The sequence below is a fragment of the Crocodylus siamensis genome, chromosome 4 (assembly GCF_052110815.1).
Source record: "Crocodylus siamensis isolate JL-2025a chromosome 4, ASM5211081v1, whole genome shotgun sequence".
NCBI classification, from domain to species: Eukaryota; Metazoa; Chordata; order Crocodylia; family Crocodylidae; genus Crocodylus; species Crocodylus siamensis.
The window spans coordinates 91,951,423-91,979,025 of NC_143398.1; the positions used below are offsets into that span (position 1 = coordinate 91,951,423).

The 27,603-nt window shown below is 41.2% G+C and overlaps 1 long non-coding RNA gene across 1 annotated transcript in view; it reads left to right on the forward strand.

Annotated features, from left to right (window-relative positions):
* The window catches only part of LOC149866062 (uncharacterized), a 53,627-nt gene extending 26,302 nt beyond the window's left edge, over positions 1-27,325 (forward strand). The window contains exons 2-3 of the long non-coding RNA XR_016441574.1: positions 23,130-23,286; positions 26,964-27,325. This is a non-coding gene — a long non-coding RNA (uncharacterized LOC149866062). The remainder of the gene's footprint in view (positions 1-23,129; positions 23,287-26,963) is intronic.
* The last annotated feature ends 278 nt before the right edge of the window (positions 27,326-27,603 follow it).

A 27,603-nucleotide genomic window follows, 5' to 3' on the forward strand; every position in this document is an offset into this window, starting at 1 on the left:
GATGGTTAACCCCTCCCATTCTTGTTATTACCTTTACAACAAAGCATGGTGTGTGAGTGAGGAAGAAGATCAAGGACAAGACTAGAAAAAAAGGGTGCCTGATAGGGATGTCTGCTTACAGTGGGATTGTTCACACTAGTGAATTAATACATTGTTCAGGAGAGAGACACGGGGAAATTGAGGTGGTACTGCTCCATACATAAAAGATGCACTTTTGGGGTGCAGTACAAAGCTGGAGGTAGACCTGTTGAAAGTTTCTGAGTCAAGGTCAGAGGAGAGAACAGCAAGAGTGACATTGTGGTGGGTATTTACTGTAGACCACGAAACCAGGAGGAAGATGTGGAAGAGGCAGCTTTGTTTAAACAACTATACTACGTTTCCAAATTGCAGGACCTGGTCTTCATGGGAGACTTCAATTACCATGATATCTGCTGGGAGGGTAACAACAGTACACAGACAATCCAGCAAGTTCCTAAATTGTGTAGGAGATAACTTTTTGGTACAGGCAGTGGAGAGGCCAGCTATGCAGGAAGCTCTTCTCAATGTGTTCCTCACAAACAGGGGAAATTGGTTGAGAATGGGAATGTGGAAATCAAATAGGGTGATGGTACCATGAAGTGATACCTTCAAAATCCTGAAGGGAGGAAAGAAGGAGAGCAGACAAAGATAACTGACTTTAAAAAAAGCAAACCTTAAACTCAGGAAACTGATTGGCAGGATTCCTTGGGAGGCAAGTCTGTGGGGAAAAGTTGTCCAAGAGACCTGGCTGTACTTTAAGGAGGCTGAATTAAGGGTGCAAGAGCAAGCCAACTGTATGCAATGTAAATAAATGGGAAGTACAGCAGAAGCAGATGACTAAACAGAAAACTCTTCAGTGAATTGAAAGTCAGAAAGGAATCCTACAAAAACAGGGGGACACTTGGCCATATTACTAGGAAAAGGCATGCAAGTACTTGCAAGGGCAAACTGTGAGAAAAATCAGGCAGGCCAAGGCATGATTTAAGATACAATGGGCACATCTACATGTGTAATTAATGTGACTGAATCCCAACATCACCATCTACATGTTCATTTAAGTGCAGTAATTTACTGCGCTGCTGGGATACCACTTGCATCTGACAGGACTATCTGGAAGAGCAGCAAATTAGTTTAATGAACACTAATTTCTGCACACATGTAGATGGTGATGCTTTACTGTGCAGCAAATTAATCTGTTGTGCAGTAAAGCATCTCATGTAGATGCACCCGATATGTAAGGGATGTACCTCACCTACAAGTACATTAGAAATAAGAAGAGGATAAGAAAACTGCAGGGCCCTTACTGAATGCAGAAGGCAATCCAGAAAGAGATGATGCCGAGAAGGCTGAAGTATTCAGTACCTTTTTTATTTCAGTCTTCAAGAATAGTTAGCTACCAGACAACAAGTGCAACAGACAGCCAGGATAGAGGAGAAGATAGGCAGCCTAGAGCAGGGGAAAAACAGGTTGGATAAGCTGGATGTTTTCAAGTCAGCAGCATCAGACAGGATGCATCTTAGAGTACTGAAGGAATTAACTAAGGTATTGTATTTATGTGCATATCACATTCACCTTTCCCCCAAAAAATCATCCCCCCAAAACTGGAGTGTGTGTCTTAAATAGGGAAAGTGATATTTTTTCCACTGGAACAGAAACAGTGGAAATGGGCAGCCATGACACCAAAGCATCTGCTTGCTTCAAGATGGATGCCAATTACCTGTGACCCTGCAAGCAGAAGCAGCGGAATCCAGTGTAACCCTCTCATAAGTGCCATTGACCAAGCACTGTCAGTTGTGCCTAAAGCAGCAAGTGAACTGCTGCATGCAGTCTCTATGGAAACAGAGGCTGCTTGCAGAAGTTAAAAAAATTAAAGATACCCACACTTTACTAGAAGCAGCACATTACTTTGACTTGGCTCTACAGCATCTGTATAGTTTGGGTGCTTCAGAGGGGCTTTTTGGCTGATTTGAGTCAGATAAGCATACCAAGAAGCCTCACTAAAACACCCATTCTATACAGATGTTGAGCAAGCCTGGTCCAACTAACATGCTGCTTCTTCTGGGCACATGTTGGGTTCAACGTTCTAGATGACTAGAAGACAAAAAATGTTTTAAAAAAGTAATTTCAAAAAGAAAAAGAAAGAAAAAAAATGAACAAAAACAATCAGACAATTCAGTAAAAACAAATGCAATTCTTGAACAATAGTATGCACAAATCAAGACTGGGGGAAAACTAGGTTGCTATTTGCTAGGTTGCAGTACTGCAGAACAGGACCTGGACCATAAGGTCAATATAAGCCAACAGCATTTTGAGCCTCACATTTCAAAATAAATGAGAACAGATTGGAAAAGTCCAGCAAAGAGCAAGAAAAATTATTAGAGGCCTGGGAAACATGAGCTACTAGGACAAGCTGCAAGAACTGGGATTATTTAGTCTAGAAAAGAAGAAACTATGGAGGGATTTGAAAACAATCTTCAAATACCTGAAGGGTGGTTATAAAGGGGATAGAGAGAGACTTTGTGGCCACAAAGGACAGGACAAGGAACAATGCCCTTAAACTTCAGCACGAGAAATATAAGTTGGCCAATCAGGAAGAACTCTCTCACTATGAGGCTAGTTAAGCATTGCACTAGGCTACCCAGAGAAGTTGTGGAATTTCTATCTGTGGAAGTTTTCAAGAACAAGTTAAATGAACACTCAACTGGATTGTATCAGATAGAAATGATCCTGCTTTGGGCAGGTGGCTTATACTAGATGGCAAGTCTCTGAGGTCCCCTCCAGCCCTACTTTTCTATGATTCTATTTGTTAAGGATGTTACTTATTAAGATTAAAGTCACGAGGTCCCAAATGGAAGGGGGAAAATAAGAAAAAGATTACAGGCTTTACTTACAAATATGACAGCTTATTTTAAATAGAATGTAGGAAGCATGCTCTTTAATAAGTTTTTGTTATCAAATTTCTCTTTCATGCAGTTACTTTTGGGAAGACAGTCAAAAAAAAGAATGTGCCTTAACTAACACTCCCCAAAAGCATATTCAGAGATAGCCATATATGAGGTACAGAAAGAAATGACCATTTTTGCCCCAATCTGACCACAGAAAGAAGCTTATAGCTGTGACCAAACACAAATACATGGCTGCAGGCCACTTGAAAAATGCCAATCAGGTAAAAAGTTTGACCTTGAGGTATCAGATAACGATGTCTCAGAATGTTGCATCTTTTGTAACTTGTGTCTGCTGAGCTCCCAGCCTGTCACTGTTTTCAGCAAGGAAGAGGGGGAAAAGGAGTGGAGGGAGTTCAGTCTGGGAGGGTTTCAGCCCTCCCCCCTGGTGGGGGGCTGGAACAGGGATATTGGAGTCCTCCTGAGGTGGAGGAGCTCCAATTCACCCATCCCACCCTTCAGCACTGCCTGGGGAGCCCCAAGAATGAGATCCCTCCACTGTCTTTCCCCCCTCCCATTCTGAAAACAAGGAGCACTGACAGAGACCTGTGGCCATTGCTATGGGAACCTGACTGGAGGGTCCCAACAACAGCTATATTCCCATCCCCCTGGAACCAACGGTGAACTTCTGTTTGGTCTGGGGTATAGGTTGTAGTTGTGTTGGTCTAAGGACATAGGCAGGCAAGGTTCTTTGGGCAAATCCGATATCTTTTTATTAGGCCAATTCAAATAGTTGGAAAAAATTCTTCTTTGCAAGCTTTCAGGCACAAATACCCTAATGCAACTCAAAACACTTTGCAAAAATGGTTCTGAATTACAGCTAGGAGCTGCACTTCTGTCTGTACCCCTGATGGATAGCATGAGTCTAGGGGCAGTTGTAAAGCAAAGATCCTGTTTTTACAGTGGCTATATTAACCCTCAGTGACTTTGAAATAGATCATCTTCAATCAATAAGGAAAGGAGAAATTTGTTTTCCAGTAAGTGCCAGCTCTAAAAGTCAAACTGTAAATCCAAAATGTAAAGTGTCCTTTCTTGTTTACATGCAGACTCTGGAACCAAATAATTTGTAGGCAAAAAAACATCTAACCTGTGCAATGTGAGCAAATCTCAGTCATCAGGAGAGGAATCCTAGAGGTCTTCATTTGTTTAATGTTCTGATGTTTATCAGAAGAGAAGACTAAGAAGCATCAGTGCTTTCCACTGCTGTCTCTTCCTGTGCTCCTGAGCACCTGTGCCTTCCATACCCATGGAAATCTGTCCTATGAGCCTTCCTTGTAATCAGATTACAGTTTGAGATTTCTCTGAAATAAATTATTAAAGAACTATTTTTAAATGAAAACTTAAAAGTCCCTTGAAGTCATTTCATATGACTAAGCTCCATGTTCAAAATAAATTAAAAAAATAAGTAGCTCACAAAATTAAACTGTAATCAATTATTCTTGTCCTGAATAGTAAATCAGATGTTGAGTAAGCTAATTTACCTACTGCTTTCTATTGTTCTTATTTAAAAACAGCAAAAGGTATGTTTTTTTTCTTTCAAATTATAATCCTCTATCTTGAAGATATCATGATGCAGAAAACCCTTTTCTAAAAGTGCCTTTGAATTCTGTAAAAACAAACAAACAAACAAAAAAACTCTGCCCCAATCTCATCTTCACCACTATGACAGATTTGCGGAGAGAAAGGAACATGATTCTTACAATAGAAATGTAGCTGTAGTATTAACTATGAATAGCTGCCATTACTCTTTACAGCCAAGCATCCTATACTTGCAAAGGCACATAGTACAAACATCTTAGGGAGTAAAAACAAGACAACCTAGTGTGCTACATGTTCAAAAAATGAAAAAGGAACCTATAAAATGTGAGACAGCTTGGGGGAAAAATTGATCAATATTAAACTAGTATCAATATATATAGAATTCTCTCCAACTAGAGAACAGAATGAATTCAGCACTTTTCACTCGTAACCCCATCATTATACGCTCGCCTAGTTATAACACTACAGAGCACTTCATAGCCCAGCAATCGTTTCTCCATAGTGAAACACGAAGTTTTTAAAATCTCCATACAAATTCTGCTGAATTAATAAGAGGTAGATGATACATGTCTATACCAACCCCATACTACAAACAGTCATGCCCTGACTTTTTATTCCTGCTCAGCAGATATCCAATCCCAGGAACAAGGCACTGTAGCCACCTTAGAGTAGCCCTATATTATGCAACAAGAAATACTCAAGAAAGAGCTTAAAAGCAGTGCTGGGGCATGCACTCAGGGCTCCTCTAAGCTAGTTACACTACACTCATTTCCAGCACTTGGCACACACCAAGTGGGAACAAATGGTAACAAGTGGAAACAATCTCCATAGTTCCCAAATCACAAGCATCTCTTCACCTTGCCATGTACAGCTCTTCACAAAAAAGTTATCAGTGGTACTATGTATTGGGTATGTCTTTCCTGCAGTTGGTAATAACTAGCAGAAAACTCCAGCAGAAAACCAGGTTTAATTTTGACCTCTAAATGTGGTGGTCTTATTTTGAATTGCATGCTATTGGCTTGGCTATTATCATTCACAATTAGATATTATTATTCACAAAGATAATAGCCAAGCCAATAGCATAAAAGTCAAAACTAGATCACCTTATTGCCTTACATTTTAAAGAAGAAGCTGACTTCAGTGAGATTTGTGGTTGCTCAGCTCCTCCAACACATAGGCCTCATTATTTCATATAGAATACCAAGAACTGTGCTGAGTCAGTGAATCCATCTTTAAAAACTGGGTATATTATGCACAGCTGGAGTTAAGCAGACTCATTAGCTAGGCAACAAATGCACTGGGAGTTGGGTTGGAAACTGAACCCCAAAATAAAAATACTACCAGTTGCAGCTTGTAAATGAGGACTCCAGTGCTAACTTAAGAAAAACACAAAAATAAGAATGAATTAAGGTCCTAATTCTCAAAAATTAGACACCGAAGTGCATTTTTAAAAGCTTGATGTATTTCAATTTCACAATAAAGCAGCAAACAACTGCTTTTGGAAAGCATGAACAGGAAATACAAGACTACAGACTGTGTCTGCTGGAGACAAGCATCCAAGAAGATGGAAACTGCCGATTTGGATAAAGCTTGTATCATCTCAGCTCCATTTGTTCCCTATTATTGCCCTGCCCAGGTTGTCAGAAGTGAGCCTCAAATCTGGGACCTCTGGATCTTAAAACATATGCCTCTACCACAGTGGCTCTCAAGCTTTTTAGAGTTTGGGCATCCCTCCCCTACTTTGAATTTGGTGGCACTCCAAGTGAGAACCACTGTTCTCTTGCCTCAACTTATCCCTAGATTCTACGGCCAAGCAGAGTCAAAAAGCCCAAGGCAGAATCAATTCTTGAGGATTTCTCTAAGCTGAAAAGATTGGGTTGTGAGCAAATGTAAGCCAGGTTCGCCTTTGCTCCTGCATACCCCACAGCCTGGCAGCAGAGCCCAGCCAACCATGGCCAACCCTGATTGCCAGTCAAACACAAGCCCCTAACACCCTGCTGTCAATGCAGACTCTCCCATGCCTTGAGCCCTAGACTTCCAGAGGGGAGGCAGAGATGGTGGTGGGGAAAACAGAGCCCCCTGCCCTGGACACACCCTCAAGATGGGGTCTATAAAAGGGAGGGGTGCCCACAGTGGGGGCTTTTCTCCCTGCAGTCTGGCTTTCCTTTTCGCAACAGGGCTGAGTGATCACCCCAGCCCCGCTCTCTCAGCTGCAGGGGAAGGGGGATGCAGAGGCGGCGGGGAACAGAGTCACCCTGCTCCAGCTACAGCCCCATCTGGGGTCTCCACAGTGCAGGGAGGGCTCTGTGATGGGGCCTTTTCCCCCTTGCAGCCTGGTTTTCCTCACCCCCTCCCATGGCTGAGAGGCCAGGTTTGGCACAGAGGTGGGGCTAGGGTGATCACCCAGCCAGGCTGCAGGGAGAAAAGCCAGGCTACAGGGGAAAGTCCCCAGCTGTACAGACTCCAGCTGGAGGGCTGTGGCTGGGATAGGAGTTGGCTCTGTTCCACCAACCCTGCCCTGCCCCTCCCCACCCCACAACCCATCCCCTGCAGCTCCAAGATGGAGTGCAGTACAGGGGTGAGGCTGGGGCTATCACCCAGCCTGCTTTGCAGAGGAAAGCTGGAGTGTTGGGGGGACCCCTCCATCTTGGAGTCCCTGCACTATGTAGACCCCAGGTGGGGGCAGTAGAGCATGGCAGGGGCTCCATTCCCCTTGTCAGCAGTCCCCATGCCTCCCCACCAGCTAAGCTGGGAAGCAGGGGCTCTGCTGCCTTAGCTCTGTGACTGCCCAGGGGCAGGGCTGGCTGGGTTTTGCTGGAGCAGGCAGTGAGCAGAGGCTAGCCTACCTGCCCTGCACCTCCCCTGCCAACCCCAAAACATCCTTGGATGCTGTGGGATTTGAGTTGGGAGGGGATCAGGGACAGAAGTTTGATAGACTTACCTAAAGCAGTTAAGTTTGATACTGCATCTGTTTTTAAACCTGTTTATGTGTACTGAACTTCTGTTGTTACAGTTTTGAACTGGTTTCCAATCACTTATACCAGTTTATGTGTAATTTCTGTCCCTACCCCTAGAGGTAACCATGTTTACTATGATAAGTTTGCTCCCGAGTGCTTGGGCTACAGTTGTAAGATTGCTGAAATGCACAGACTGTGCAACACACATTTAATAAGGAAAAAGGGTAGTTAAATTTTCCTAACAGGTTTTTTCCTCCACATTCTCTTGTTTTGTTCAGTATCCTTCATCTTGCAGACTGACCAGAGCAGCCCTCAGCATTGCAATAAAACCTGTTAAAAGCTCTGCTTTTAGAGAGACAAGGTTCTTTGGGTGAATCTGATATCTTTTATTAGACCAACTACACCCCTGCTTTTAGAGATGCATTCTGTGGTCTCCATTATTCTGATTTATCACTGTCCAACACAAAAGTTACCCCTATGATTTAAGAGACTCCTTTACAATCCCCTTCAAGACTCTTGCATGTTGTGCATTCTGCAGCCTGCTCCCACTTCAATCATGAGCATTTTATGCAGATTTCATTAATATCTTCCGGGTCATTACTTTTCTTCAGCAGTTAGCACAGTGGTTTTCAACTGGGTACAAACACCACTATTGAGTAAAAGTTCTCCATGCTCCTTGTGCACAGCCGGATTGGAAAGGGCTGTGGCTCTCCTGCCCCATCAGGGTTCTTTGATAAGCCTAAAGCAGGCAAGAGCTGATTCATACTGCAGCTCTTCCCAGTCTAGCTATGCACAAGGCATGTCAGCACTTTTCCTAGCCACCAGGAGAAAGGAACAGACCATACCGAGTGAGAGCATTATGTTACGTGTAAGTGTTTGATACAATCTTCTGCCTGTATTAAGTTTCTGTAAAACTTTCCCAGAACATCTATGAATCCTATTTTACTCTTTTTTTAAATTTCAAAGAATATGAATCTGCAATTATATAACAAAACATTACATTGGAACACAAAATGGAATATATGGAATTCAAAAGGTAAGAGGGATAATTCATTTTTAATATTCTCTTCCTGTCCCTGAAACCCAAAAGTTAGGTAAAAGCAACAGTTCACTGCCAATTTCTTTACTTTTGTCACTTTGGGACACAGTATTCATATTATTTCACCATAAGTGCTGTATTTATATGTTTTCCATAACAGTTATTTGACAAAGTCAAATATAATTTATAGTATATTGGAAAAAAGAAAAATATTAAAAAACAAAAAAACTACATTATATGGAATATTGCCGATTCTCAGGAAGCAACTTTCTTCCCGCTATGTTGTCTTTTATTAAAATCTAATACTAATACTTGGTTAATGTGACAGCCATGAGTATACAAACCAGATTATGAAGGAAATAAGCTTTTATTACTTTTCCAAAGATACATAGATATCATTCTGTTACTTTTAACTTTATAAAACAAATTACCAATTTTGAAAAAAAAATTGTCAAAGAATAATTTTATTTTTATCTGAAAAACATTTTAAAATTATTCAAATATTTGCAGATTTTAGCTGGACTGTGAGTTAAGACAAATATACAACCCCTCTCTGGGACAGGAAGCTATCTATAGTTCTCTAGGCTGTCAGGATAAAAACCCTATATGAGAATTCAAATAAAACATTTGTATGTAATGTTTCATTCTTAGGATGTGTTTATAAAACTGGTAAAATGTATCCATATAGATGCACATTAATATTGGGTATTAGACTTTAGATTAGTCAAAAGCCAAAAAATATGCATAAAAGCATTATTCCTGCTGGAATTCTCCAGGAGTTATGACTTCAAAAGCAACAGTTGCAGAATTCCAGCTGGAGTACAGCTTCTTAAAAAGCCATTAGACCTCAAAGAATGATTCATTCTTTAGTACACATTAATGATAAAGATTTTGGATGCCATTAGCAAAGTTAAACATTAAATTTTTTCTAACTCATTAAACAGATGTTCCAAGTTTTATGTCAATATTTGTGAGTTTGTACTAATATGTAATTCAGACATTTCACCAAAAAAACCCCAACTTTATAAAAGAACATTTGTGCTATACTAGGACATAGGCTTAGGCATGACAGTGAATTCAAAATTACCTTGGAGTATGAGGAAGTCTGAAGTCAGTTGAACACTGACCTCAGTTCCTTTGATAACACAAGAGATGCTTAAGCTTTCCTGAGAAAGTAAAAGATAGACACTAAGGCTAGGAACAGACAGTCAAAAAGCCAGAGCCTGAATTGATTCAGTCTTTGTAGGTCAGTCTAACCTGCCTAGGTTGCACTCATTTGTAACCACACAGACATTCCTTGTGGACTGAGAAAATGCAGGCATATGCCTGCAGTTGTTCAGGCCAGACACCAGGAGGCGCTACAGTGCACCCTTGGCTGCAGGGAAGGGGGGGTGGAAAGGAGGCCATGGCCAGACCAGGCAGTAGTTTTGGCCGAACTGGCCAGAGAGGGTTTTAATTCCCCTCTCCCTGTCCCACTGGCAGTGACCCAAGCTGGGTCTGCCAGGCATACCCCCCTCACTGCTACAGCGGCAGGCCAGCGGGGCTCCCAAGGCAGAGGGGACAGAGAGGGGGGTTATTCCCACTGCCCACTGGATGCCAGAGGGAAGGAGAGTAACCCCCATCCCTGTCCACAACCTAAGGGGCCCTGCTGGCCAGTGTCTTGCCATGCCCTCACAGCAGGGCCTTTGATGGGGGCAGCAGCCTCTATCATAGTGTCAGGGAGAGCAAGCCCCTTCCCGGTGGGATTCCCCATTGTGGGGTGGGTGAGGCTGAGGTGGACTGTGCACAGCAACACCACAGCTCAGAGGGGGCCAGAGCCCCGCAATCCCCACCCCCCAGCACTGTTGCCACAGTCTGAAGTAGCTTTCCTCACCCTACAACGCAGCCTCCCAACAGGAAAGGCTCTCACTCAGGTAAACCATGATAGGGGCTGCTTCCCCCATCAGTCTTTCCTCCCTCACTGCTCCAGTGGCCGAGCAGAGGTGGGGCCAGACGTTGGCCAGCAGGGCCAATTAGACAGAGAACAGGGAGTGGGGTTTTTCCCCCCGCTCTGCTCCCCAGGCCCACAGCAGGGTCTTCCCTCCCCAGCCACAGCCACTCGCTCCGTGCCCAGGGCAAGTGGTGAAATAAGCCCTCTCCTGCCTGCTTCCTCTGGCATCCTTTGGAGGGAGCTTATTCTGCTACTAGTCCCAGGCACAGAGTGAGCAGTGGCAGGCAGACCCCACTGCAATGCCTCGGGGTCAAAGAGGGGAATAACCCTACTCCCTGTCCCCCACCTAAGGGACCCTAACAGCTGGTGTCTCGTTTTGCCCCTGCCTGGCCACTGATGTGGCAAGGGGAAGCAACCATGATGGGGGCAGCAGCCCCCGTCATGGTTTCCCTGACCATGAGCCCCTTCCCAGCAAGGGGCATACTGCAGGGTGAGGAAAGCTGCTGCAGACCACGGTGGCAGCAATGGTGGGGGCCTTGAAGGTCTCTGCCCTTCCCACCCCATGCCCCAGTGCTGTCATGCACAGTCCGCCACAGCTCTGTCCACCCAGCAGTGGGGCACCCTCACCAGGAAGGGGCTCAAGCTCCCAGACACTATGATAGAGGCTGCTGGCCCTATCAAGGGCCCTGCCCCCTTACTGCTGCAGCAGCCAAGCAGGGGCACAGTTAGAGGCAGGCCAGCAAGGCCCCTTAGGCAGGGGGTAGGGACAAGGGTTATCCCCCCTCCCTCCAGCGTCTGGCAGAGGGGGTTTATTCTGCTGCTTGCCCCCAAGCAGAGAGTGAGCAGCAGTGGTGGTGGTTAAGGCAAGCAGACCTAGCTGCAGTCCCCCAGGGACAGTGAGGGTAGAGAGGCAATAACCACCCTCCCTGCCCCCTCTCCTTCAGAGACCATGCTGGCCCACCGCTGCAGCAACAAGAGGGGAGCGCCCAGCAGATCCAACTTGGGTCCTTGCCAGTGGGACATGGAGGAGGGAATTAAACCCCTCTTTGACCAGATCCCTGCCCCTGCCGCAGCTGGGGAGCAGAGTGGCAGAGCCAGCCCTGCTCTGCTGGAGCATGGAACCCATCCTAGAGCATGCCAGGATGCTGGGAAACTCCGGTTTAACTTAAACTAGGAAGGGGTCTGGGACAGACATTGCTTAAACCAGTTTTTGCTCAATCAGTTAAGTCTGATACTACATTCAACCAGGTTTATCGCAAAACAGATTCAGCCATTTTGAAATGGGTTTATGTGCACTGTTGAATGTCTATTCTGTTACAGGTTTAAATCAGTTTCTGATCACTTAAACTGGTTTGTGTGTAATGTCTGTTTCTAGCCAATGGCTGTGAACAAATGTAACATCTGAAGCATTTCAAATGGCTTTGAAAGCATACACACCCTTTGACTCTCTAAAAATGACAAGTATTCCAGAAGTGACCCTCTAGGATGAAGTACTATTTAGAAGCACTTCCCTGTTACGTGTGTATGCATGCGAGGGGAACTCTGGATCCTCCAGCATCCTACAGAGCTCATCTCTCCCCTCCTTACCCCTATGAGGGGAGGAGATGTGAGGGAGTGGGGCACTATGTCAGAGTGTATGGTCCTGTGCACTCTGGATCTGGTCTCCCAGAGTGTTTCTCTGCCAAAACCGGAAGGCCTTACACTCCTTGATCCACCCTGGGGAACTGGGATACCTGCTTTCCAGCACCCAATCTCCATGTAGTTCTCCATGTCTGATCCCTTGGTTACAGGGCAGGAGTGTCAAGTGTCCCAGTTACAGCACAGGGACACAGGATCTTCTGTCTCTAACTGGGAGGTGCTCTGACCACTGCAAGTAGACATGGCAATTTAAAGTCCTCAACTGGGGGGGGCGGGGAATGGGGGATTCACACAACAGAAAGCTGTACATCTGTCCACAACTGAAATGCTCTTTATTCTTTTTTTCTTTAATGGTGTGCTTTGAAGAGGTTCAAGAAATGTAACATGTCCCAGCCCTAACACCACTTCAAAGGCAGTTTGCAAGTCAAGTAAGATGAGCTGGTGATAGAGGTCGATAGAAAGCTATCAATACATGGTGCATTTGGGGAACCTATTCTTCCACTGAACATTGTGAAAGAAATAAGAAAGTACTAGTATGTAGGTGACTGAGGAATGATAACTTCTGGGGAAAAAAAGAAAAACCCAGAAAAGCACACGTACATTCTGTACATTTCTTTCTGATCTCTACTGAACCAAGAATCAAACAGGTTAACATAGAAGGAGGCAAAGCTTTGCAGCCTGCAGGCATATAATATTCTACCTGACCTTTGGAAAGCACCATCATTTCTTCAGACATACAAAAATTAATTTGTTTTATTCTCTTCTCTGATCTTAGTCCTTGTTCTCCTTTGATACCTTGATCAAATTCTTTCCTCTAGTTCTGCTTTTATTAGTTCCTCTTGTTTATTCCCCAGCTGCTGCTAATGTCTATCCCCTACTGGTAATACTGTTGCTAATGGCATTCATACAAAGGCAGATCACTAGAGGCCATTGAGGCTCACAAGAAGTTGGAGCAATGAAAATGATCTCAAGTTGGGAAGAAAGTTGTTAAAACCAGGAGATGGCTATGAACCCCATGAATACACAGATGGGTGGGTTCTGCCATAGGATGAAACTTGATGAATTTCAAGTATCTTATTTTGCACAGGGTTCTACAGAAGCTAAACACTACTCTGGGGAGGAATTACCCATAAGTTTAGGTTAATGAATCACAGAACAGGTCTTAAGGAAGAATTGGATTGAGTCATCTGCTCCTTAGAGACCTCTTAATATGAATCTTTGTCCTCAAGGAAGCTCCACTTTCTATGGATGAAACTGGCAATGTACTAGAAGGTGGCATTCATCTGATTTGCTTCCAGCAGAAATGCTGGAAACATTACAAAGTAAAGAGCCTCAATACGACTCACTTACTAATGTTATGAGCTTTTAGCACAAAATGACTTAAAAGCAGATTAGGTTCATCTTACTGCTTATTAAATAGAGTCAGTTTTTGAAATGGTACGGTTCATATTTCCTTCTACATTACATAATAATTTAATTTGTAAACAATTAAGTGGTTTATTTTAATACAGTTCTTCTGAATTAAAAAAAACACCCAAACAAAAAACTAGTAATATTTATTAGGTCTAGGAAAGGTTCAATGGGTTATAGTAATTTAAAAATGCCATTATACATAATTAAGCAACTTCATTGAATATAATTGTAGATTTCCTCACGGCGTTTTGGTTCAGCATGTGTAGTATATGCAAATGATTGTGCAATAGATGATGGGGAATTTCAAACTCAGATTCTAATATATAAAAAAACTAAGGATGTCGCAGAATGCTCTTAAAGTTAGAATTTTGTCTCTCTTAATGAATAAAGAGTTCTTTCTCCCAAATATATTTGCATATCTCTGCTCACTATCTACACCATTTCCAGTTAGAAATTAATAATAAGTTTTTGAAAGCCAGCTAATACACAGTGGCTGAATGACCAGTATGATATCCAGACATAAAATGGCCCAGTGTGGGACACAGTATAAGCAGAGCCACTGAGCTCCTTCACAGTCTAGTTCAGCACAGTCAAAGTACAGTGCAAAGCACAGCATATATGTGCCACATCTTCCCAGACACTGATTCCTCATTATTCTGCCCACTTCCCTTCCCCTAGTAAGGTAAAGAACAAGTAATTGCTATGGGTCTCTGTAGCCAGTCCAAGGCTGTCTATCCAGTGTCTGAGGTCCCCTAAAGGTTGGATCAGCCTGCTCAAGCTTCCCAAGTCTTTATTCTACCTCCAATCTCCCACCTGCCACAACTTGATCTTATTTTAGAACTTCTAAGTTGAGAGGCTGCCAGCAGAAAAAAAAAAAGAGGTAGCCTCCTTCTAGGTGCCTCTGCATGGTGTGTGGTCCTCTGGGCTTCACCACACTGACCTCTATGGGAGAAGCCACCCCTTCTACAGTCTCCCAATTTGAGCCTTAAAAGCAATAATTGTGACCTCCTGCTGCCTGATCTGTTCCAGCCTCCAAACACTTGTCAGGGTTTTTGGCCTTCCCAGCTTCACCCCCTTTTTTCAGATGGGCTCTCTCAACCTAGACCTGCTGCACCTGGGTCTGGTCTATGAGCTCCAGTCCACTGATTTGGGGTCCTCGACCCCAGTTCCACTAGGCTGTGGCCCCTAGTTTTCCAGCCTCTGGCTGTCTCCAGCTTATACCCTGCTCCGGTAGGACCCTACGTCTTGTTGTGCCTCACCAGTACCCCACCATGGCCTCTGCACGCTCCCCTACAGCCACCCCCAGAACTCCAACAAAAATGTAGGCTGTTGCCCTACTTACCTTCCCCCTTCCTGGAGTACAACAGAAACCAAACAGAAAAAGAAATGCCACCACTTCAAAGGCAGTCCTCTCTCTCAGAGTTCCCAAGCATCATGAGAAGGGTTGGGCCGCTGCTGCCAGCGACTCCTCACAGGTTTGTAGCATCTGAGCCTCTGAGGTTTCTGAGGCCTGCACCTCCCACGTCCCCACATGGCCCAAGAGCACCTTCTCGGCCCACTGGCCAGGACATCTCACTTTCTTCCCCCCATCCCCATCTGACTTCTGGCAGGGGCTTAAATGTCCAAGGGCCAAGAGCCCTTTCAGCCTGCCAATTGCCTGCCTCCTCTCACCCTCCCTAGAAGCGTCTCATCTCTTAATTAATGGGGAGCCTCCAGGCCAGCCACTCCATTTTCTTAAAGGGGCAGGACCTGGCTTACTGACGTGGCTCCCTCCTCTCTAAACCCATGGCTCCAGCCCCTGTTGCTCCCTTTCTCTTCCCCCTTTGGTTGCATAACAGGGCTAAGGGCCCCTGTTACAGTCTCAGACCAGAGCCATCAGCTAGAAAGGTCATAATTCATAATACAGTGTTACTCAAATAGTTGATGGAACATTCATCTGTTTTCTGAAAAATCAGATTTAACTTTGCAAGAGGGGGAGTTATGTTATGAAACTGTTTAAAAAAAACTGTCCAAAAATGTTATGATTGCAGCAGGAAGACAATTTACCACAAAGTAATTGGTACATTTTCCTAGTGCATTATGTTTCTCAAAACATGTTATTGTGGGTGGAGATTAGCTTCCTTTCTCCTCAAGAAGAAAATGACTTGTCTCCTATAGTGACTAGAACTGTCATTCCAAGAACTGACAAATGTTAACAGCCTCTGGAGGTGTTTTCTACTATCATCTCAAAAAATAAGTAAAATAGTATCAAATCAAGGATCCAGTCACCCAATATAAAAGAAAGGTTATTAAAAGGGTGAAATATACCACAATTTAAATATGGATATACTAGGTCTCTATGTCCAATGACAATTTAACATTACAAAGGAATAAAAACATACTTTAAAAATATTGCAATTAACATAGACTATGAATATTATATTCATTTTGGTAATGAAAGCATAGAAAAAGTGCGTTTTACCAAGGGAACAGTTCAGTAGACTAGAGAACACAAACTCCAAGTTGAGCAAAAGCATACTACCACTCAAAGTTGATAATGAAATTAAATGAAAAGAATAGCTCCTTTCTACATTTAAAACCTATAAAGTCTGTCTCCTTTTATGAAAAAAAAGTTATGTATTTATATTTTCTCTTTCCCAGACTCATAGGAAAATATACTAGCTCCCTTTACATTTTTATTCATGATTTCTAATTAACCAGAATCCAGGAGTTGGAGCCCCACTGATCTTGGACAATCTTTTAAGAAATATCACTAAATATAGGGTTCCAACTTCCCTTCCGTAGAAGCTTCATCATGCTGAAAAGGATAGTAAGTTACAAGAATCTAGTCCTAAATCATTAAGCATAGCAAATAGGAGGCCAAAGTATCCCACACATTATGAACAAAAGTCTGAAACCAGAATTTCTCAGTCCAGGAAAGCAGCTTCTTTTTTTAAAAAAAAATCACACCTGCATCCTTCATTAGCTCTTAAAACAGTAAGAGAAGTGCGGAAGTGGGAAAAAGCCTTTTTGCTTGGTTCATGGAATCTGATTAGAAGTAAAAGGTAGGGCTTATATTTACTGCAGCTGGTAATAAGCCTCCTTAAGTCTTTAAGTAGCTTTCCCAACTTCCATGGTACCCAAACAGCTTTAAATCTTGGTCAAACTTCAAATTCTTACTTCAAATGAAATTGCTACCCTTAGCTTTATAGTAATCTTGGGGAATTTCTACATTTTTATAACAAGTTTTCTGACTGGTTTAAAAACTGCTCGTGACAATTTCCTAATTGGTAAGTGTTGGGGCCAAGGAAGATGAAAATAAAACTATTCTGCCACCAAGTGGAATGAAATAGTCCTTTCATTGCATCTGATGAAGTGAGCCGTGGATCACAGAAGTTTGCGCATCTCTGATTCAGTTACTGTATTTTATAAAGGTCCACCTCCACATTGCCTTTGCCTGGTTTAAATAGAAAGGCTCCTTTCAAAAAACAGAACCAGCTTCAATATACTATAACCTTATTTCAAACTCTTGGTTTTAAAACAAAATGACCAAAAGATCTAATTATTCCCCTTCTCCCCTCTGTCCCCACTCTGCAATGAGCAAAAACTGGGGGGATTAAAGTTCACATACTCACAACAGAAACATGAATGCATCAGTATTTCCTCTAAAGAATCTCTCTCTGACAGTTGGAGTCTCTATTCCCCAAGTTTTTATCCTTCAGTAAGTTCTTCCTGGTATTACCTCAGAAGTTGCCACATTCCAGTTTTTAATCAATATATTCCCATTTCAGTTCTCTACAAATTTTTCCATCCTCCAAGATTTTGTTTATACACATGTGCACAGCACATGCAAAGAGTGATCATTTTGGACTCTTAAATCCTTGAGAAATACACTTAACCTGATAGGAAAGGGTTCTGTGACTGTAGGAAGTTTGAAAACAACTGGGTTAAGTCAGCGGCTATTGCATTTAGAACTATACATTATTGCAGGGATATATATATATATATATATATATATATATATATATATATATATATATATTCGAAATGCAATGGCCTCTTGGACTGGAATATTTAACAGGAACTCATTAACTATTATCTCAGCCCTAAACTTCAGAGATTAAAAAGGAGAACTATGCATAAGATAGGACTTCCTGGATGACAAGTAATATTGAACTTCCTCCCAGAAGTCTTTCTGCTATGAGTAAGCAGCACTAAAATTCAGAACTCCCTTGCTAGCAATCTATCATTTGTCAGATTATTGTAGAAGGCAGGAAGAAAAAAAAAAAAAAAAACACCAGGAAGATTTTCTTAAAGCCCTCCAAAATTTTACTGTCTCAGGCAAGTTCTCTATAAAGTATCTCCCTTCCTAGCTAAATGACACCATTCTGAATGAAGAAATTAGGGCCATCTGATGCAAGTTAAATGAATATTGTAAGATTCATCCTTCAGAAAGCAAGGCTTGATATAAGTTTAACCAAAGGTTCTAATTAGCTCCTCAATATAAAAGCATACAAACAAGCATTCACTGCATCAGGTCTAAGTTTAGGCAGCTTACATTAAGCCACATAAACCTAGACCAGGAGTGGCATATGCAGCTGTTTGCTGCCACTGGGGGCAGTGCAGGGAGCCCAATGTAATTCAGAGGGGGAAAGGCTGTGGGGAACAGTTGTGGGGCTAAAAATAGCTCAAATCACAGTGTGGGGAGGCAGGGGTAGAAATAGCACAGCTTTCTCAGCCCTAGACCTGTGCTGCAAATGTGTGCAGGAGTTCACAAGACCAGATTAACCTTTCCTAGATCAAGAAAGAGTTAACTTGATCTAAATTAGTGTACCTTCTGAGGTGCACTAATTTAGATCAAGCGGGCCTTTTTTTGGGCTGAATTAAACCCTCTGAATGCCTCCATGTTCGGGCATTTATAAATCAACCTAACCAGGGTCGATCTAAATGTGATACCTGTACATACCTCAAGTGATTTGAGAAGCATCTCTTAGGTTTCACCTAAGCTAAAAACTGAGTTTTGAGGGTTGGTTGTTTTGTTGGGTTATGTGTTTGTTTTTTGGGTTTGGTTTTTTTGTTGTTTTTTTGGGGGGGGGGAGTTGGCAGAAATGGACCTTGTAAACTGCTATGTTTTAGACAACCACAACACTATCTCCACAAGTGCCTCAAAGTCCTTTTAGGGACACCTGAACTCAAGCCTCTGGCCCCTGACCTGGGGTAGGAGGGGAGGGAGTAGAAGGGAGAGGGAAAGCAAAGAGATCAGTTTTGTGAACAAGCCCTGATCAATTTCTAACTGTGGTGATGTGGAGGACATAGCTGGCAAAAACAAACACCAGTCTTCAAATACTGTTTGGGATTCTCCTCATGTGCTCTATATAACCTTCCAAGATGCTACATTTGTTCAGTTAAATATTTTATTGGACCACCTAAATAGCTGGAGGCAATAGACAAGCTTTAGATACATGCCTTTCCTCCAGTCTGGAAAAGCCGTATCTGTTTCTCCACCAGATCAGAGGAAGGGCATTTTGTGCCTGAATCTAACATCACCCCCAACTATTTGATTGACTCAATAAGAGATATCGCCAAACAAATCTTGCTTCTTGTATATTCACTGGCTACAAAGAAGCACTACAGGGCTTCACCTTGGGTGAAGGTGAGAAATGAAGGTGAATGTGAGAAAGTAAAGCCTAAGACCTAATCCCATCTTTATGAAGATAAAGGGGAAAGGACAAGTCAACCTCATGAAAGAGGTACAGAACATTTAATTGAGGATAAGGCTGAAGTTACCAATTCTCCTTGGCCATTACCAGATCTCTATATTGCTGGACCCCAACCTCCTAACTCGTCTCTGCGCCACTTGGGGTCCACTCTAGTGGTTACCTTAGGAACAAGCTCCAGAAGCTTTCCATTTCATGGATGAAAAGACGCTATATGAACCAGTGAGGCTTACTGATAAGAAAGGGGCATTTCCTAAGTATCCTTCACTTGTGAAACAAATTAACGGTATCTAAACTTTGCAAAACTAACAAAACAAGAATGACTGGAGAGTTTGGGCTGCTAAATGCAAGGTAAAAGCCACAAAAATATTCTTCCAAGGACTGGCTAAATTAGTAAAAGTGTAAGAGCAACCTAAATCATTTGAGCCACAGGACAGAAGTCATTAGAATTCACTTGCGTTTATCACGTTTCTGAAAGGACTCAAGCCCTGGAGCTTTATGAACCAATGAAAGTCTTTATGTATTTTAGGTGCAGCAGTAGGAACTCTTGTGAAAAAAAATGTTTATATAACAGTATTTTACTGGACTTTCTACCGAAGGAAGCAAAAAAACACTGATTAGGCAAACAGAGCACAAATGGATTTAACAATTATTAGACAAATTATGCGGACTACTTACTCATGCCTGAATACTTCTGTGGGACTCTACACAGGAGTACAGGTCTGGACCATATGGGCTGGTTTGCAGGAATGTGGTTATCACACACTCAACACTATTTTTCACACAGCACCTGTACTGTAAAGGAAGCATCTCTTACTCAAGAACTTCAATATCTGAGCCTTCTAAACAATATATCTACATTTCAATATCAAACCTGAGAAACATCAAGGCATGGTAAGTATGAAAGACTTCAGAGAAGAAGAATGTTAAAACTATCAGTAATTTTAAAAGGTCAACAAGAATTTGGACTTTTTTCTTCCATCTAGTTTCCCATTAAGAAAACTGGGTGATGTAGGGATCAATGTACCAAGTCTATACAGCTACAACCATTTGTCAATACCTATCCCCTGCCTTCAAGCAATATCAGAATCCTATTCACCGACTGCAAATGTGCACTATTTTGTGCATGACTAGATTTGATGCTAGCAATTGATGGTGTTTTTATGTACAGTGCTGTGCTATGTAAATCAAACAGCCTTTTACCATCTGATAATGGTGTAGTGCTAGTTTGATTTAAACTAAGATGGGGAGATGTAGGAATATGTCAATGTTAAAACTTTCTGGTATTTAACAGCAGGTTTCCTTATGTTTTCAGCATCAGCATTTAAGTTCACTGCAGCTCAACTCAATTCATATCAGTGGAGATTTATATCAAGCAGTGGGAAGGCAGGTCACCTCCAAGTGCTGTCTTGCAGAATTATCATCACGGACATAAATAATTATAGCCGCAAATGAAAATATAGTTAGGGACAAAATTTACATGCTATCAAGGTGTACAGTATTTATCATACTGCTAGAAATACCTCCTAGATAATTTTCCCCAAAAATTTGTTTTGGGGGGGGGGGGGGGGGGGAAGGGAGAAAAAAAAATCAGTCTTGTTAGATTGCTTCTTTTTCTCAGAGTCTAGTATGTATGCAAAACAGGCATATGCATTTCTGCTAGTCAATATCAAGTCACAAACTTCATTTTCTCTTTTGAACACCTTTGAGTATAAACAGCACCTTTCTTCACAGGCCACATTACCTCCATTGGAGATGACTAACAACCCAAAGCAATCAAGAATCCATTAATCAGGAGGGACTTCTATGTAAACTGAAACACTCAAGGACAATTGGGTAGCTGAGGAGCAAAAAAAAATCAAGCAGGTAGACTTGAGCCAACCAATGGATCCTGTGCAAGACATCTTGAAGACACTACAAATCTGGGACTGTCCTGGCTAAACCAGAAGATATGGCCACCCTACCTAAAAAAAGGAATGACCAAAACCCAAAGGGCTCTTATAGTGACAAGGAAACTGAAGCATGTTTTTTCTTATTATTTTACAGAAGTCTGTGTATATCTTGTGCTTAATCTACAGATAAAGTTCAACTGATTTAGCAAGGTTGCTACAAACTGTGCCTTTTGCTTTCACTATCACAGAGTATCTTTACACATGTTCCAGGACAGGGGGGAGGGCATTTTAATTAGAGGGGCTCTTGACTTGAGAGCCCCTCTATTTAAAACACCCATAGCATCTCATGTATTCAGTGTCCTGCACTTCAAAATGGCAGAGGGGGGACTTTCAACTAAAGTTTAATTGAGATAACTAGAGATTAATCAAGTCTGCTCTAACACATTCTAATTAGAACTCATTGGGCATGTGCACAGGTGCCTAATGGGGAAAGCAGTAAGCCAGAAGATCCACAGTTTGTTAGAAAATGAAGAAGTGCAAAAGCTGCAGAGTGAGCCAACACTACTTTTACAATCTACATAGAGATTCCAAGTTATTGAAAGCTCTTATGCTTAATAAACACTAAAATCATACAGGTTGTGCAAGGAAGACATGCACAAGATTCCTATATATTGCAAAGTGTACTAGATACTGATGGTCTTTTTTATTATAGAAAATATTTTCAAAGACACAAAGGACTGGTAGATAGCAGTCTGAAAAGCAATGGGAGTCAAGTGCCTAACTCATGTTCCTTAAAAATCTAATGCCAAGAATTACTCACAGCTATTCAGTTACATAGTTTGCTTCAATTATTCATTTGGAAAAACAACAACACTGTTTTGATGAAGGTGAGGTAGGGAGTGGGAATATATTTGACAGCTATTACCCCACCAATGTGCAATGAGGAAAACATCAGATGTACCTCATCTTAACCTACATGTTTCTTTCCCCATGAAATCAGGAGCTTCCACATCCTGCCCTAAATAAATTCTAAACCTTAAGTATGAAGTTTGATGCTCACTTTCTTGGGCTTTGATTTTCTAGCTACTCACCCAGCACCATAGAACAAGCCTCTCTATCTCAACTCAATCCTACAATTTAGTTTTTGCTTGCCTGACCTCTTCCCTCATTTTTTATTTTTTCTGTTTCAGAAACACTCCAAAAGCTTTTATATGCTAGTTGAAGGCAACAAGATCAACTTAAAAGCTAAAATCTTCAATAGCTATTCCTTACCTTCCTGCAGATTCCTGGAACTGGAGTTCATGTAACACTTTTCCACCTTCTACAGGTTCTCAGAAACTGCAGTCATTGTACTTCTCTCAGTCCATAACAAAAGCAGGGTATGTGCTACCATTTAGCTGGTCATCAGCACTGAATAGTTCTTAAATGTCAGACAAACTCAGTTGTGACAATTTAAGCAGAATGTGACCATGTAAGCAGCGCATGTAGGACCTTTCCATTTTCAGACCATGTTGAATGTGTATGACCATATTCTTCACAAATTAAAACAAGTTTCCAGCAAACTGTACAAAGTTTTTTGTCATACATTTTTATCTAGTGCATCAAAAACAGTATCCAAGGCAAAAACTGTGTGACACAAGGCTGTAACATTTCTTTTCCAAACCGGTTTCTGTATTCTGCCCAACAGCTTTGAACAAGTTCTCTATTTTTATTACCAACATGCTGGGTTTTGGGGGGGTTTTTTGGGTTTTTTTTTTTTTACCTTTTATTATTATTTTATTATATAAGGCACAAACTGCAACACTGAGATACCAATATTCAATGCAGTGATAGTTTACAATAAACAACACTGAAAAATTAGAATTAGTCTTCCCTTGCTCAGCTGATGAAGGCCATATACAGGCTATAAATGGATGCCTTTAAAAAGTTGATGAAACAAGACAGCTGCATTGGAAATCTTATTTTCCAACCCAAAATAAATTGGGTGCAAGTTTTTTTAAATGACCAAGATACTCAAAAAACCTCCTTGCAATGTGTACCTCCCAAACTTGTTTTTCTGTTTCAGCTTCTTATCTCCTATGGAAGGCTGCAAAACTGGAGCTTTCAAAATAAGGACTAAAATTCCTGAGAGAAATCTTGATGGATAAACTCCTGCAAAAGCAGTCACATTTTCTAACTATGAAGTACAAGAATTGACAACAAGAATATTGCAATATTTAAAAGTAAGTAACAAACAAACATCTCCCTAATTCCTTCGTTGCTCAGCTACAGACATTCTATATTGATCATATACCTTTACAAGCACAGCCTGATTATTCAAAGGCACAAAAGGTTTCACTGTGGTAAGACAGATTTTCTTTACTGACAAAACGTCTGAAGATCACAGAGACAGACGCACGCATGCACACACACAAATCTATTGTTCTACTGCATTCCATTCCTGTTAAGTCAACCTGATATACGTGATAAATTAAGTCTGCACTGCAGGTCAGTGAATTTCTATTAACTACTTATCATGGAAGTAAAACAGCACAGTCAAGAACTCTACACATCAGCCAAAGCAAGCTGTCACTTGGTTTAACTTTTACAATAAAATGTTCCTCAGACCCACACATGAAAGAAAAGAAACACCATTTGGCATTTAAACTTTAGTTGCCAGTGTGCATTACGACAGAGAACCAGCCTGGACTGATTACCCCTCCTGATTTTAAAAGGTCAGGAATCACTAGGGGTTTTTTGGAATAAATTTTTAGCTGATTTATAAGCCAATTGTTTTAAATTGTAAATTTCAAAACTATCATTTACCCAAATCCAAGACAACCCAATTTCAGATGACTCCCCCCAATAATTCAAAGTTATACATGGAATATTTATAAATTATAAATTTTCCATGTATAGAATCTAATTATTTGTTACTGGAGGGTCACAAAATCTCTCCCCCCACCAACTAGTGGGGAAATCAGGGGCAGGGAGCAGGCAGTATGGGGCAAGCAGCCTGACTTCCTCCCCTGCCTTGTCCCCTACTTCCTCCACCATTTGTCCCTCCCTGTCTTCTGTATACCCTGGTGCCTCCCCCTGCCTATACTTGCCCCATGATGCCTGTGCCCCCCAGCACCAGCCCTGCCCCCACAGTGCTTGTGCCCACTGACACCCCCCACAATCAGTTGTGGTATCAGCTCCATTCTGGCCAGAAAGAAAGAGCTGCTGGCACCACTGTGGGGCTGGATCCACAACTGATGGTAAATGGGGCGGGGCACAGAGGCTGTGGCCAGACCTTGGGTGGGTCCAAAGTCAGAGCCACAGCAGTTGTCTGCCCCACTCCCCCTGCCTTGTACTCAAATCCAAGAAAAGGGGCTCCTCCCCTCCCCCCATGTTGAATGCAGAATAAACCTCAGCTTGGATTTAATTCAATATGGTATACAGCATGCTTCACTTCAGTTCTAATTATACACAAAAGTTCAATAATTGGTTTTGAAATAACTCTTGTTTCACACTTATTCTAGTTTTGAATTTTAAAAATTGACAGGTGGTATAATAAACAGAAATAAGCTCTTTCTATGTATTACATTCAAGTATATCCTTGTAGTGTTATATTTGGGTGTTCTCCACATCAACCGAACATAATGAATGATTACATTTCATATGAAGATTGCCATTTTTGCTCTCTTCAAAGTGATACTGATTTCTCTTCCCTTTAAAAGTTGGGCGAGTGGAGAAATGATATAAGGAGAAAATTTAGCTACCAAAAAAATTTTTAAAAAATAAAATAAAAAAAAAATCAATAGATCTAGCAGAACAGAGGTCTTTTTGTATCTGCTATACAGCCCCATCTGTGTCTGCTTCCCACCTTCCACCCCACAAAATACCTGAAAGCTCGTCTATATTCCTCCAACTATATAGTTGGCCCAATAAAAGGTATCACCCACAAAAATCCTGGCCCCTCACATTTTTTACTTGACCATCACAGCTACAACACATTTTGACAATTAATTATAAAGGAAATAATATATTCATCTGTTTTACTCCCATCCCCACCCCCCAATAAGGAACAGAGGAAGGTTCAAGACTCACATGTTCCATACAACTTCTACTTAAGCTATATCATTTTTCATGAGAGAGAGCTCCCTATTAAAAAAAATGAATAATTTGTACAACAAATGTTACAAAATGTACTGGGAATCAATGGATCAGTGCAGTAAGACGATTTTCCAGGATGTGCGCAGTATCTAGCACATTGTCAATGCTACAGAAATATAAACAAAAACAGTAATGATGCCAACTCTAGAATGCAAGACATTTACTCATAATTTTGTAAACAATTAAACATATTGCTTTATTAAAAAAAAGGAAAAATTAAACAACAATATGTTACTTCATCTAGACAGCCAGGGGTTTGTTTCTCTTTTATAAAGACTTTTACATTACAAAACCAATTAACCTAACAGCAACACATATTTTCAACAGAGTACTGTTCTTACCACCTGCTTATACATCTGTGCAAAGACAGCTTCTTGTAAACATATGCAGTCCCTTTAAAAATTAAAAATTTATCCGTTTAATTTAATGCCACTAAATCTGACCAGCATCAAATCTTTTGATTTAAAACAGACATTGAAATGAGTCTACTCAAATGCTACAAAAGCAGGAATGTATCACATTGTTGTGCTACTAAGAAATCATTTCATCTGAGATCCTTAGGGCAATCTTAAACTATATACACCAACTATCCATAGACCCCTAAGCTAGAATACCAGCAGCAATCCACCCAACCCTGAAAGCTCTACTGAACTTCAAGGGAATGAAGTTGTCCCTGCTCTCCCCTTTCTCCAATATATTTGGTACTTATCCAATACAAGCATAGCAACGATGCCACAATACTATATGCTGCAGTCTTTTGGCTCTCCTGTATCTCAGTTCCTCTCTCTGCTACCAGTAAGTAGGAACAAACAATGGTTCCTAGGATAATTCAACAAGCATGGATCTCACTGCTCTGATCAAAAACTAAGGAATGCCATGGGAATGGTTCAGTTTTGTGAGATACACCTTCCACTGCCTAGTTCAGAGTATGTCTCACAGGGCTCAGAGAGGTGGAGAATGACCTCAGAATCAATCCTAAATATCAGTTTAGATATGCTCTTTGTCCAATGGAACCAACATCTTATTTCCTTCTTTACAGTTTGCAAAGCTCCTTTTAATACTTCTATTAGACAGTGTTTAGAATGCCCACTTTGACTTCATGTTGTAAAACATTCTGTACATTAGACAAGAGGGTAGTTTACAAGTATAATTTGAATGACCAATATGGTTAATTTCAAATAGCTGGCCTACATGGCATATCTACTGGATGCTTTAAAAAGAAAGCAGTTCATGCTGATAATTCGTCTCTTAACATTCTTCCTTTCCCAGATTATTCCTTGGGCCAACTATAAAATGAAAAAAATTAAAATCCATTTTGATAGTTTAAAGAAAAGCATTCTTACATAGTATGACCTACATTTTATGTTGAAGCTGGAGGTTTGGGGTATAAGACAATATTTATTCTAGGAGAAGTTATTTCAGTTTAATGCATCTAGCCTATGAGTAAACTTTTATTTAAAACCAAAGCAGACTGGGGAGAGGAGGATACCAAGCACATCAGCATTTCCTCCTTCCTCATTCCCAGCTTTTAGTTCTGAAGACAATATCATTATGGAACTAACCAACCACTCTTAAGAAATTAAAGTAAAAGGAAACATATTAAAGAACTGATGAATACAGGAACAGCTACTAATTCCTACAAGAAGAGAATAAATTAAATAAATTACTTGTGCCGAAGTTATTTCAAAATACACATTGCTGAAATCTTTTTAATGTTGTGGAATCCTTGATACAAATTTGACTTATTTCTTGCTTTGCACAGAGAAGCAATGTGGATGAAGTCCAAAGCCCTTCTTTAAGAAGATGAGTTGTTACAAAGTAAACAGAACACTCCACTTAGAAGATACTGTCCTATTAAATATTAATGTTTTGCTGATTTTATATTCCATTTCAATACTAAATGTGGCCAATAACCATACATTCCCTCTCTTGTATCTGCTAAGCAGGTGTGCAGGTAACTGGTTACCAAGACAACATATTGGCAAGGGATTAGAGCAGACACTTGTATGTGTATAACTCTGAATAATGCAAACCCTGTTAAGTGATACATTTTTCATTATCCTAACATCACATGACGTTTTATGCCATTTAATTTTTTGCCTGTTGAATATGCTTCTGTTAAGAACCCAATTCAAACCCCACAAGTAGGTATAATGGTATTTTTAATAAAACAATAAAAAATATCATTTTGTATATTTCTTCTATGCATTATAGGCAGTTATCCAAACATCTGTTCAATTTCCTGTATCTTATACTTCGGAAGAGTAATTGGCAAGGAACAGAATTTATAAAAACAAAAATAGGCAAAAACATACATGAATGTTATCACCTATAGCTACAGTTAAGCTCTTTTGAAGGGAGCTTACACCTACACTCAATTCTATCCTACTTATTCTCACGAC